This window comes from Ascaphus truei, unplaced genomic scaffold (genome assembly GCF_040206685.1).
Source record: "Ascaphus truei isolate aAscTru1 unplaced genomic scaffold, aAscTru1.hap1 HAP1_SCAFFOLD_228, whole genome shotgun sequence".
In the NCBI taxonomy this organism is placed as follows: domain Eukaryota; kingdom Metazoa; phylum Chordata; class Amphibia; order Anura; family Ascaphidae; genus Ascaphus; species Ascaphus truei.
In genome coordinates, this window is record NW_027455197.1 from 58,976 (window position 1) to 72,667 (window position 13,692).

Here is a 13,692-nt window from a genome sequence, read left to right on the forward strand (position 1 = left end):
TTCCTTCTCTCTCCCTCTCCCTTCTCTCTCCCTCCTCTCTCCCTTGTAACCCCCTTCTCTCTCCCGCTCCCTTCTCTCTCCCTATCCCTTCTCTCTCCCTTTCCTTGTCTCTCCCTCTCCCTTGTCTCTCCATTCTCTCTCCCTTTTCCTTCTTTCTCCCTTTTCCTTCTCTCTCCCTTTCCTTCTCTCTCCCTTTTCCTTCTCTCTCCCTTTTCCTTCTCTCTCCCTTTTCTTTCTCTCTCCCTTCTCTCTCCCTTTTCTCACTCCCTTCTCTATCCCTCTGCCTTCTCTCTCCCTATCCCTTCTCTCTCCCTCTTTCCTTCTCTCTCCCTCTTCTTTCTCTCTCCCTCTTCCTTCTCTCTCCCTTTCCAATCTCTCTCCCTTTTCCTTGTCTCTCCATTCTCTCCCTTTTCCTTTCCCCTCCCCTTTCCTTTGCTTTCCCTCTCCCTTCTCTCTCTCTCCACTCCCTTCTCTTTCTCTCTCCCTCTCCCTTATAACTCCCTCATCATTCCCTCTACTCTCTCCCTCTCCCTCCTCTCTCTCCCTTTCCCTTCTCTCTCACCCTCTTCCTTCTCTCTGTCTATCCCTCTCCCTTCTCTCTCTCTCCCTTCTCTCTCTCCTCTCTCCCTCTTCCTTCTCTCTCCCTCTCCCTCCTCTCTCCCCTTTCCTTGTCACTCCCTCATCACTCTCTTTCTCTAACTTCTCTATCTCTCTCCCTTCTCTCTCTCCCTCTTCCTTCTCTCTCCCTATCCCTTGTCACTCCCTCTCCCTTGTTTCTACCTCTCCCTTGTCTCTCCATTCTCTCTCCCTCTTCCTTCTCTCTCCCTCTTCCTTCTCTCTCCATCTTCCTTCTCTCTCCATCTTCCTTCTCTCTCCCTCTTCCTTCTCTCTCCCTTTCCATTCTCTCTCCCTTTTCCTTTCCCCTCCCTTTTCCTTCTCTCTCTTTCTCTCTCCCTTCTCTCTCCCTCGTCACTCCATTCTCTCTCCCTCTCCCTTCTCTCTCCCTTTCCTTGTCTCTCCCTCTCCCTTGTCTCTCCATTCTCTCTTCCTTTTCCTTCTCTCTCCCTTTTCCTTCTATCTCCCTTTCCTTCTCTCTCCCTTTTCCTTCTCTCTCCCTTTCCCTTCTCTCTCCCTTTTCTTTCTCTCTCCCTTCTCCATATCCACATTTATTGACTATAAGAGTTCTGATAAAGATTGTAAGTACTGTAACTTGTAATGTTTATGCGGTTAGAAATATGGTATTCATTGGTTTATCATCAACCAGCCCTGGTTGTGGGTGGCTCTTGTGTATGAAATAGTCCATAGCACCTACCCCTAGAGATAATGTACACATACACACTCACATACTGTAATGTGTGTGTGTGTGTGTGTGTATATCCACATTTATTGTCTACAAGGGTACTGATAAAGATTGTAAGTACTGTAACTTGTAATGTTTATGCAGTTTGAAATATGGTATTAATTGGTTTATCATCAACCAGCCCTGTTTGTGGGGCTCTTTTGTGTGAAATAGCCCAGAGCACCTACCCCTAGAGATAATGTACACATATACACCCACATACTGTAATGTGTGTGTTTATATCCACATTTATTGTCTATAAGAGTTCTGATAAAGATTGTAAGTACTGTAACTTGTAATGTTTATGTGGTTTTAAATATGGTATTCATTGGTTTATCATCAACCAGCCCTGTTTGTGGGGCTCTTGTGTATGAAATTCCCCAGAGCACCTACCCCCTTTATTGTCTCCATAAGAGTTCTGTTAAAGATTGTAAATACTGTGAATGTTAATGTTTCTGTGGTTTGAAATTTGGTATTCATTGGTTTATCATCAACCAGTTCTGTTTGTGGGTGGCTCTTTGCATTGTTCTGTGTATTCTCTGTGTTTTTCTGTTATGTTTGCTGAGTAACCTTGTGATATAAAGAGATGGCAGCCTTGGTTTGTTATGCCTCTTTTTTCCTGTACACAGCAAAAGATTTTGCGGCCTATTCTAATCACTCTTAAGTGAGACAAACCGCTTCTAAAGAGCACTCTAGATGCAAATGTAAATAATAGGTATCATAGAATTTGAACACATGGCTGCTCAACTCAAGTCCTTAATCCCCCAAACTGGTCTGAATTTCAGGATTTTACAGCTTCAGCACAATTTTACAGCTTCAGCACAAGTGGCTCAAACAGAGGCTTGTTTGAAGACAGAGACCCTGATTGAGCCACCTGTGCTGAAGCAGGGACTGATTAAAGCATCTGTGTTGAAGCTTGGATATCCTGAACACCTGACCTCCCTTCTCTCTCTCCCTTTCCCTTCTCTCTCTCTCTCTTCTCAACCTCTCCCTCTCCCTTCTCTCTCCCTTCTCTCTCCCTTCTCTCTCTCTCTCTCCCTCTCCATTCACTCTCTCTCCCCCTCCCTTCTCTCTCTCTCTCTCCCTCCCTTCTCTCTCCCTCTCCCTTATAACTCCCTCGTCATTCCCTCTCCCTTCTCTCTCTCTCCCATTCCCTTCTCTCTCACCCTCTTCCTTCTCTCTCCCTCTCCCTTCTCTCTCTCTCCCTTCTCTCTCGCCTCTCTCCCTCTCCCTTCTCTCTCCCTTTTCCTTGTCACTCCCTCATCACTCTCTCTCTCTCCCTTCTCTCTCTCTCTCTCTCCCTTCTCTCTCTCTCTCCCTTCTCCATCTTCCTTCTTTCTCCATCTCCCTTCTCTCTACATCTACCTTCTCTCTCTCTGTATCCCTTCTCTCTCTCCCTATCCCTTTTATCTCTCCCTCTTCCTTCTCTCTCCCTATCCCTTGTCGCTCCCTCTGCCTTGTTTCTACCTCTCCCTCGTCTCTCCATTCTCTCTCCCTTTTCCTTTCCCCTCCCTTTTCCTTCTCTCTCCCTCTCCCTTCTCTTTCCCTCCTCTCTCCCTTGTCACCCCCTTCTCCCACCCTCTCCCTTCTCTCTCCCTATCCCTTCTCTCTCCCTTTCCTTGTCTCTCCCTCTCCCTTGTCTCTCCATTCTCCCTCCCTTTTCCTTCTCTCTCCCTTTCCTTCTCTCTCCCTTTTCCTTCTCTCTCCTTTTCCCTTCCTTCTCCCTTTTCTTTCTCTCTCCCTTTTCTCACTCCCTTCTTTATCCCTCTGCCTTTCTCTCCCTTCTCTCTCCCTATCCCTTCTCTCTCCCTCTTCCTTCTCTCTCCCTCTTCCTTCTCTCTCCCTTTCCATGCTCTCTCCCTTTTCCTTATCTCTCCATTCTCTCCCTTTTCCTTTCCCCTCCCCTTTCCTTCGCTCTCCTTCTCCCTTCTCTCTCTCTCCATTTCCTTCTCTCTCTCTCCCCCTCCCTTCTCTCTCCCTCTCCCTTATAACTCCCTCGTCATTCCCTCTCCCTCTCCCTTCTCTCTCTCAACCATTCCTTTCTCTCTCACCCTCTTCCTTCTCTCTGTCTCTCCCTCTCTCTTCTCTCTCTCTCCCTTCTCTCTCCTCTCTCCCTCTCCCTTCTCTCTCCCTCTCCCTTCTCTCTCCCTCTCCCTTCTCTCTCCCTTTTCCTTGTCACTCCCTCATCACTCTCTCTCTCTCCCTTCTCTCTCTCTCTCTCTCTCTCTCTCTCCCTTCTCCATCTTCCTTCTTCTCCATCTCCCTTCTCTCTACATCTACCTTCTATCTCTCCCTATCCCTTCTCTCTCTCCCTATCCCTTCTCTCTCTCCCTCTTTCTTCTCTCTCCCTATCCCTTGTCGCTCCCTATCCCTTGTCGCTCCCTCTCCCTTGTTTCTACCTCTCCCTTGTCTCTCCATTCTCTCTCCCTCTTCCTTCTCTCTCCCTCTTCCTTCTCTCTCCCTCTTCCTTCTCTCTCCCTCTTCCTTCTCTCTCCCTCTTCCTTCTCTCTCCCTCTTCCATCTCTCTCCCTCTTCCTTCTCTCTCCCTCTTCCTTCTCTCTCCCTCTTCCTTCTCTCTCCCTCTTCCTTCTCCCTCCCTCTTCCTTCTCTCTCCCTTTCCATTCTCTCTCCCTTTTCCTTTCCCCTCCCTTTTCCTTCTCTCTCCCTCTCCATTCTCTCTCCCTCCTCTCTCCCTTGTCACCCTCTTCTCTCTCCCTCTCCCTTCTCTCTCCCTATCCCTTCTCTCTCCCTTTCCTTGTCTCTCCCTCTCCCTTGTCTCTCCATTCTCTATCCCTTCTCCTTCTCTCTCCCTTTTCCTTCTATCTCCCTTTCCTTCTCTCTCCCTTTTCCTTCTCTCTCCCTTTTCCTTCTCTCTCCCTTTTCCTTCTCTCTCCCTTTTCTTTCTCTCTCCCTTCTCTCTCCCTTTTCTCACTCCCTTCTCTATCCCTCTGCCTTCTCTCTCCCTTCTCTCTCCCTATCCATTCTCTCTCCCTCTTCCTTCTCTCTCCCTCTTCCTTCTCTCTCCCTCTTCCTTCTCTCTCCCTTTCCAATCTCTCTCCCTTTTCCTTGTCTCTCCATTCTCTCCCTTTTCCTTTCCCCTCCCCTTTCCTTTGCTCTCCCTCTCCCTTCTCTCTCTCTCCACTCCCTTCTCTCTCTCTCTCCCCCTCCCTTCTCTCTCCCTCTCCCTTATAACTCCCTCGCCATTCCCTCTCCCTTCTCTCTCTCCCTTTCCCTTCTCTCTCACCCTCTTCCTTCTCTCTCCCTCTCCCTCTACCTTCTCTATCCCTCTCCCTTCTCTCTCCCTTTTCCTTCTCTCTCCCTCTCCATTCTCTCTCCCTCCTCTCTCCCTTGTCACCCTCTTCTCTCTCCCTCTCCCTTCTCTCTCCCTATCCCTTCTCTCTCCCTTTCCTTGTCTCTCCCTCTCCCTTGTCTCTCCATTCTCTATCCCTTCTCCTTCTCTCTCCCTTTTCCTTCTATCTCCCTTTCCTTCTCTCTCCCTTTTCCTTCTCTCTCCCTTTTCCTTCTCTCTCCCTTTTCCTTCTCTCTCCCTTTTCTTTCTCTCTCCCTTCTCTCTCCCTTTTCTCACTCCCTTCTCTATCCCTTTCCTTCTCTCTCCCTTCTCTCTCCCTATCCATTCTCTCTCCCTCTTCCTTCTCTCTCCCTCTTCCTTCTCTCTCCCTCTTCCTTCTCTCTCCCTTTCCAATCTCTCTCCCTTTTCCTTGTCTCTCCATTCTCTCCCTTTTCCTTTCCCCTCCCCTTTCCTTTGCTCTCCCTCTCCCTTCTCTCTCTCTCCACTCCCTTCTCTCTCTCTCTCCCCCTCCCTTCTCTCTCCCTCTCCCTTATAACTCCCTCGTCATTCCCTCTCCCTTCTCTCTCTCCCTTTCCCTTCTCTCTCACCCTCTTCCTTCTCTCTCCCTCTCCCTCTACCTTCTCTATCCCTCTCCCTTCTCTCTCCCTTTTCCTTGTCACTCCCTCATCACTCTCTCTCTCCCTTCTCTCTCTCTCCCTTCTCCATCTTCCTTCTTTCTCCATCTCCCTTCTCTCTACATCTACCTTCTCTCTCTCCGTATCCCTTCTCTCTGTCCCTATCCCTTCTCTCTCTCCCTATCCCTTCTCTCTCTCCCTCTTCCTTCTCTCTCCCTCTTCCTTCTCTCTCCCTTTCCATTCTCTCTCCCTTTTCCTTTCCCCTCCCTTTTCCTTCTCTCTCCCTCTCCCTTCTCTCTCCCTCCTCTCTCCCTTGTCACCCCCCTTCTCTCTCCCTCTCCCTTCTCTCTCCCTATCCCTTCTCTCTCCCTTTCCTTGTCTCTCCCTCTCCCTTGTCTCTCCATTCTCTCTCCCTTTTCCTTCTCTCTCCCTTTCCTTCTCTCTCCCTTTTCCTTCTCTCTCCCTCTTCCTTCTCTCTCCCTTTTCTTTCTCTCTCCCTTTTCTCACTCCCTTCTCTATCCCTCTGCCTTCTCTCTCTCTTCTCTCTCCCTATCCCATCTCTCTCCTGTTTCCATGCTCTCTCCCTTTTCCTTATCTCTCCATTCTCTCCCTTTTCCTTTCCCCTCCCCTTTCCTTCGCTCTCCCTCTCCCTTCTCTCTCTCTCCACTCCCTTCTCTCTCTCTCTCCCCCTCCCTTCTCTCTCCCTCTCCCTTATAACTCCCTCATAATTCCCTCTACCTCTCTCTCTCCCTCTCCCTTCTCTCTCTCTCCCTTTCCCTTCTCTCTCACCCTCTTCCTTCTCTCTGTCTCTCCCTCTCCCTTCTCTCTCTCTCTCTCCTCTCTCCCTCTCCCTTCTCTCTCCCTCTCCCTTCTCTCTCCCTTTTCCTTGTCACTCCCTCATCACTCTCTCTCTCTCTCTCTCTCCCTTCTCTCTCTCTCTCCCTTCTCTCTCTCTCTCCCTTTTGTCTCTCTCTCCCTTTTCTCTCTCCCTCTTCCTTCGCTCTCCCTCCTCTCTCCCTTGTCACTCCCATCTCTCTCCCTCTCCCTTCTCTCTCCCTATCCCTTCTCTCTCCCTTTCCTTGTCTCTCCCTCTCCCTTGTCTCTCCATTCTCTCTCCCTCTTCCTTCTCTCTCCCTCTTCCTTCTCTCTCCCTTTTCCTTCTATCTCCCTTTCCTTCTCTCTCCCTTTTCCTTCTCTCTCCCTTTACCTTCTCTCTCATTTTGCCTTCTCTCTCCCTTTTCTCTCCCCTTTCTCTCCCTTTTCTCTCCCTTTTGCTTTTCTCTCCCTTTTGCTTTTCTCTCCCTTTTCCTTTTCTCTCCCTTTTCCTTTTCTCTCCCTTTTCCTTTTCTCTCCCTTTTCCTTTTCTCTCCCTTTTCCTTTTCTCTCCCTTTTCCTTTTCTTTCCCTTTTCCTTTTCTCTCCCTTTTCCTTTTCTTTCCCTTTTCCTTTTCTCTCCCTCACCCTTCTCTCTCCCTCTCCCTTCTCTCTCCATCTCCCTTCTCTCTACATCTACCTTCTCTCTCTCCGTATCCCTTCTTCCTCTCCCTATCCCTTCTCTCTCTCCCTATCCCTTCTCTCTCTCCCTATCCCTTCTCTCTCTCCCTCTTCCTTCTCTCTCCCTATCCCTTCTCTCTCCCTTTCCTTGTCTCTCCCTCTCCCTTCTCTCTCCCTTTTCTTTCTCTCTCCATTCTCTCTCCCTTTTCTCACTCCCTTCTCTATCCCTCTCCCTTCTCTCTCCCTATCCCATCTCTCTCCCTCTTCCTTCTCTCTCCCTCTTCCTTCTCTCTCACTTTCCATGCTCTCTCCCTTTTCCTTGTCTCTCCATTCTCTCCCTTTTCCTTTCCCCTCTCCTTTCCTTCGCTCTCCCTCTCCCTTCTCTCTCCCTCCTCTCTCCCTTGTCACTTCCATCTCTCTCCCTCTCCCTTCTCTCTCACTATCCCTTCTCTCTCCCTTTCCTTGTCTCTCCCTCTCCCTTGTCTCTCCATTCTCTCTCCCTCTTCCTTCTCTCTCCCTTTTCCTTCTATCTCCATTTCCTTCTCTCTCCCTTTTCATTTTCTCTCCCTTTTCCTTTTCTCTCCCTCTCCCTTCTCTCTCCCTCTCCCTTCTCTGTCCCTCCTCTCACACTTGTCTCTCCCTGCTTTCTCTCTCTCCCTTCTCTCTCCCTCTCTTCTCTCTCCCTCTCCCTTCTCTCTCCCTCTCCCTTCTCTCAATTTTTTTCTCTCTTACTCCCACTCTATCTCTTTCACTTCAACCCGTCTCTTGCTCTCACACACATTTCTTTCTTCCACTTCTCTCTCTCTCTTTTTCTTTCTCAAACCCTCTCTTTCTCTCCCTGCTCTCTATTACTCTCCCTGACTAGCATCCCTGCTCCTTCTAAATCACCTGTATTTTACTCTCACAAATGTCCTTTCTTTCTCTCTCTCTTTCAAGGACTACCACTCTCCCCTCTCTCTCACAAACCCCTCTCTCACTCAGTCTAAGCATTGTTTATTTAGTTCATCAGTGAAAGAGGGTCCTCAACTGCATTGCTCTAAAGGGGATTGCATTATATTTTTTCACTTATCTTGGGTAAAATTTATTTGCAGTATGAAAATAGGTAAGTTCGTCTATCAAGATGATGTTCACAAAGGACATACTAACAAGGAGGTAAGTAGTTGAGGTAAGTGAGTACACCTACACAATGCATTGCTTTTATCTCTCAGGATATAAAGCTTTGAGTTGATTTCTCTCCCTTTACACGAGTGTGCCCTTTTAGAGTCAGGCAGTGAACTCTTCGCTACTGTCCCATCTGCAGCGCTAGCTCGACTGTTAATTGGGGGAAGAAAGCATACCCCTTTACGGACGATAGACAGTAGTGCTTCTTCACTCCTAGCATACGGCAGAGGAGAAGCTCCGCTCTGTACAAAACGGATCTAGTCCTCAATGTCCAAGTACTTAGTAGTGAGGTAAAAGCTAGCTCTTTACCTCTAAGGGTGCCTCTCGCTAACATGCAACGAATGCAAGAGTTTTCAAATTTTTGAATGACTAACTGCATATAAATGCAACATGTCAATTGGATAGGGAATAGAATATATACAACAAAATAGAAAGGGCAGGCTCACAGACTGATTCCATGCCCTCCCTCACCCGCTCTTGACCCATGTTCACTATCACCCACCACCTCATCCACCTTCACCCTCACACTCATCCACCTTCACCCACCCACCATTGCCCCCTCACCAACACCTTCACTCACCCACACCTTCACTCATCCCCCTACCTCACCTACATTCACCAACCTTTAACCCCACTTAAACACACCCTCCCTCTTCCACCTTAATCCTCACCCTCCCTCACCCACGTTCACTCTACCTTACTGGCCTCAACCTTACCTACAAAGCCTCCTATACCCATATTAACCATCCCTCACCCACCTTCAACATCACCTTCCCACACCCTCCTTCACCCAACCTCCCTCACCCACCTTCTACCCTCATCATCCATATTAAAATTCACCTTCACCACCCTTACCTGCACACCAATACCCAGCCTCACCCTTGCCCACTCACCCATACCTGAACTGACCCACACTTTTTTCACCCACCTTCATCCTCACCCTCCCAGATACATTTACTCACCCTCCCTAATCCACCTTCAACACCACCTACCCACTCTCTTCATCATCCACCTTCCCTCAAAAACCTTCAACCTCCTTACCCACACCCACCATACATCCCTAAACCTCCCTCACCCACCTACCCACAACCTCCCTCACGTGCTTACCCACTTACACTTTTTCTTACCACACTTTCAACCCCAAACCACACCCTCCCTAAATTGTTCAGAACTTAACTCTCATTGGCCAAGTACCTAAATGAGTCACATAACTAAAAATGTTCTATTCTTTTTTAACCAAACACAAATACAAAAATAATCATAAGGGTCAACCCTAACCCTAACTTTCAACGCTAACCCTAACTCTTCTCTGATTGGTTAGTACCCAAATGAGTCACATACCTAAATTTTCGTATTCCCCTATAACCCTGGGCCAAACAAAAATAGAAAAATAATCCTAACTTTCAACCCTAACTTTCAACCCTAACTTTCAACCCTAACTTTCAACCCTAACTTTCAACCCTAACTTTCAACCCTAACTCTTCTCTGATTGGTTAGTACCCAAATGAGTCACATACCTAAATTTTCGTATTCCCCTATAACCCTGGGCCAAACAAAAATAGAAAAATAATCCTAACTTTCAACCCTAACTTTCAACCCTAACTTTCAACCCTAACTTTCAACCCTAACTTTCAACCCTAACTTTCAACCCTAACTCTTCTCTGATTGGTTAGTACCCAAATGAGTCACATACCTAAATTTTCGTATTCCCCTATAACCCTAACCCTAACCCTAACCCTAACCCTAACCCTAACCCAAATGAGTCACATACCTAAATTTTCGTATTCCCCTATAACCCTGGGCCAAACAAAAATAGAAAAATAATCCTAAGTGTCAACCCTAACTTTCAACCCTAACTTTCAACCCTAACTTTCAACCCTAACTTTCAACCCTAACTTTCAACCCTAACTTTCAACCCTAACTTTCAACCCTAACTTTCAACCCTAACTTTCAACCCTAACTCTTCTCTGATTGGTTAGTACCCAAATGAGTCACATACCTAAATTTTCGTATTCCCCTATAACCCTAACCCTAACCCTAACCCTAACCCTAACTTTCAACCCTAACTTTCAACCCTAACTCTTCTCTGATTGGTTAGTACCCAAATGAGTCACATACCTAAATTTTCGTATTCCCCTATAACCCTGGGCCAAACAAAAATAGAAAAATAATCCAAAGTGTCAACCCTAACTTTCAACCCTAACTTTCAACCCTAACTTTCAACCCTAACTCTTCTCTGATTGGTTAGTACCCAAATGAGTCACATACCTAAATTTTCGTATTCCCCTATAACCCTGGGCCAAACAAAAATAGAAAAATAATCCTAACTTTCAACCCTAACTTTCAACCCTAACTTTCAACCCTAACTTTCAACCCTAACTCTTCTCTGATTGGTTAGTACCCAAATGAGTCACATATCTAAATTTTCGTATTCCCCTATAACCCTGGGCCAAACAAAAATAGAAAAATAATCCTAAGTGTCAACCCTAACTTTCAACCCTAACTTTCAACCCTAACTTTCAACCCTAACTCTTCTCTGATTGGTTAGTACCCAAATGAGTCACATACCTAGATTTTCGTATTCCCCTATAACCCTAACCCTAACCCTAACCCTAACCCTAAATTTTCGTATTCCCCTTTAACCCTGGGCCAAACAAAAATAGAAAAATAATCCTAACTTTCAACCCTAACTTTCAACCCTAACTTTCAACCCTAACTTTCAACCCTAACTCTTCTCTGATTGGTTAGTACCCAAATGAGTCACATACCTAAATTTTCGTATTCCCCTATAACCCTGGGCCAAACAAAAATAGAAAAATAATCCTAAGTGTCAACCCTAACTTTCAACCCTAACTTTCAACCCTAACTTTCAACCCTAACTCTTCTCTGATTGGTTAGTACCCAAATGAGTCACATACCTAAATTTTCGTATTCCCCTATAACCCTGGGCCAAACAAAAATAGAAAAATAATCCTAAGTGTCAACCCTAACTTTCAACCCTAACTTTCAACCCTAACTTTCAACCCTAACTTTCAACCCTAACTTTCAACCCTAACTCTTCTCTGATTGGTTAGTACCCAAATGAGTCACATACCTACATTTTCGTATTCCCCTATAACCCTGGGCCAAACAAAAATAGAAAAATAATCCTAACTTTCAACCCTAACTTTCAACCCTAACTTTCAACCCTAACTTTCAACCCTAACTTTCAACCCTAACTCTTCTCTGATTGGTTAGTACCCAAATGAGTCACATACCTAAATTTTCGTATTCCCCTATAACCCTGGGCCAAACAAACATAGAAAAATAATCCTAAGTGTCAACCCTAACTTTCAACCCTAACTTTCAACCCTAACTTTCAACCCTAACTCTTCTCTGATTGGTTAGTACCCAAATGAGTCACATACCTAAATTTTCGTATTCCCCTATAACCCTGGGCCAAACAAAAATAGAAAAATAATCCTAAGTGTCAACCCTAACTTTCAACCCTAACTTTCAACCCTAACTTTCAACCCTAACTTTCAACCCTAACTTTCAACCCTAACTTTCAACCCTAACTCTTCTCTGATTGGTTAGTACCCAAATGAGTCACATATCTAAATTTTCGTATTCCCCTATAACCCTGGGCCAAACAAAAATAGAAAAATAATCCTAAGTGTCAACCCTAACTTTCAACCCTAACTTTCAACCCTAACTTTCAACCCTAACTCTTCTCTGATTGGTTAGTACCCAAATGAGTCACATACCTAGATTTTCGTATTCCCCTATAACCCTAACCCTAACCCTAACCCTAACCCTAAATTTTCGTATTCCCCTTTAACCCTGGGCCAAACAAAAATAGAAAAATAATCCTAACTTTCAACCCTAACTTTCAACCCTAACTTTCAACCCTAACTTTCAACCCTAACTCTTCTCTGATTGGTTAGTACCCAAATGAGTCACATACCTAAATTTTCGTATTCCCCTATAACCCTGGGCCAAACAAAAATAGAAAAATAATCCTAAGTGTCAACCCTAACTTTCAACCCTAACTTTCAACCCTAACTTTCAACCCTAACTCTTCTCTGATTGGTTAGTACCCAAATGAGTCACATACCTAAATTTTCGTATTCCCCTATAACCCTGGGCCAAACAAAAATAGAAAAATAATCCTAAGTGTCAACCCTAACTTTCAACCCTAACTTTCAACCCTAACTTTCAACCCTAACTTTCAACCCTAACTTTCAACCCTAACTCTTCTCTGATTGGTTAGTACCCAAATGAGTCACATACCTACATTTTCGTATTCCCCTATAACCCTGGGCCAAACAAAAATAGAAAAATAATCCTAACTTTCAACCCTAACTTTCAACCCTAACTTTCAACCCTAACTTTCAACCCTAACTTTCAACCCTAACTCTTCTCTGATTGGTTAGTACCCAAATGAGTCACATACCTAAATTTTCGTATTCCCCTATAACCCTGGGCCAAACAAACATAGAAAAATAATCCTAAGTGTCAACCCTAACTTTCAACCCTAACTTTCAACCCTAACTTTCAACCCTAACTCTTCTCTGATTGGTTAGTACCCAAATGAGTCACATACCTAAATTTTCGTATTCCCCTATAACCCTGGGCCAAACAAAAATAGAAAAATAATCCTAAGTGTCAACCCTAACTTTCAACCCTAACTTTCAACCCTAACTTTCAACCCTAACTTTCAACCCTAACTTTCAACCCTAACTTTCAACCCTAACTCTTCTCTGATTGGTTAGTACCCAAATGAGTCACATACCTAAATTTTCGTATTCCCCTATAACCCTAACCCTAACCCTAACCCTAACCCTAACCCTAACCCTAACCCAAACAAAAATAGAAAAATAATCCTAAGTGTCAACCCTAACTTTCAACCCTAACTTTCAACCCTAACTTTCAACCCTAACTTTCAACCCTAACTTTCAACCCTAACTTTCAACCCTAACTTTCAACCCTAACTTTCAACCCTAACTCTTCTCTGATTGGTTAGTACCCAAATGAGTCACATACCTAAATTTTCGTATTCCCCTATAACCCTGGGCCAAACAAAAATAGAAAAATAATCCTAAGTGTCAACCCTAACTTTCAACCCTAACTTTCAACCCTAACTTTCAACCCTAACTCTTCTCTGATTGGTTAGTACCCAAATGAGTCACATACCTAAATTTTCGTATTCCCCTATAACCCTGGGCCAAACAAAAATAGAAAAATAATCCTAAGTGTCAACCCTAACTTTCAACCCTAACTTTCAACCCTAACTTTCAACCCTAACTTTCAACCCTAACTCTTCTCTGATTGGTTAGTACCCAAATGAGTCACATACCTAAATTTTCGTATTCCCCTATAATCCTGGGCCAAACAAAAATAGAAAAATAATCCTAAGTGTCAACCCTAACTTTCAACCCTAACTTTCAACCCTAACTTTCAACCCTAACTTTCAACCCTAACTTTCAACCCTAACTCTTCTCTGATTGGTTAGTACCCAAATGAGTCACATACCTAAATTTTCGTATTCCCCTATAACCCTGGGCCAAACAAAAATAGAAAAATAATCCTAACTTTCAACCCTAACTTTCAACCCTAACTTTCAACCCTAACTTTCAACCCTAACTCTTCTCTGATTGGTTAGTACCCAAATGAGTCACATACCTAAATTTTCGTATTCCCCTATAACCCTGGGCCAAACAAAAATAGAAAAATAATCCTAACTTTCAACCCTAACTTTCAACCCTAACTTTCAACCCTAACTTTCAACCCTAA

General features: G+C 45.0%; 1 long non-coding RNA gene across 1 annotated transcript in view; it reads right to left on the bottom strand.

Annotated features, from left to right (window-relative positions):
• LOC142477709 (uncharacterized) overlaps positions 1-13,692 on the bottom strand; it is an 86,788-nt gene that overhangs the window by 56,165 nt on the left and 16,931 nt on the right. The window lies entirely within an intron of this gene.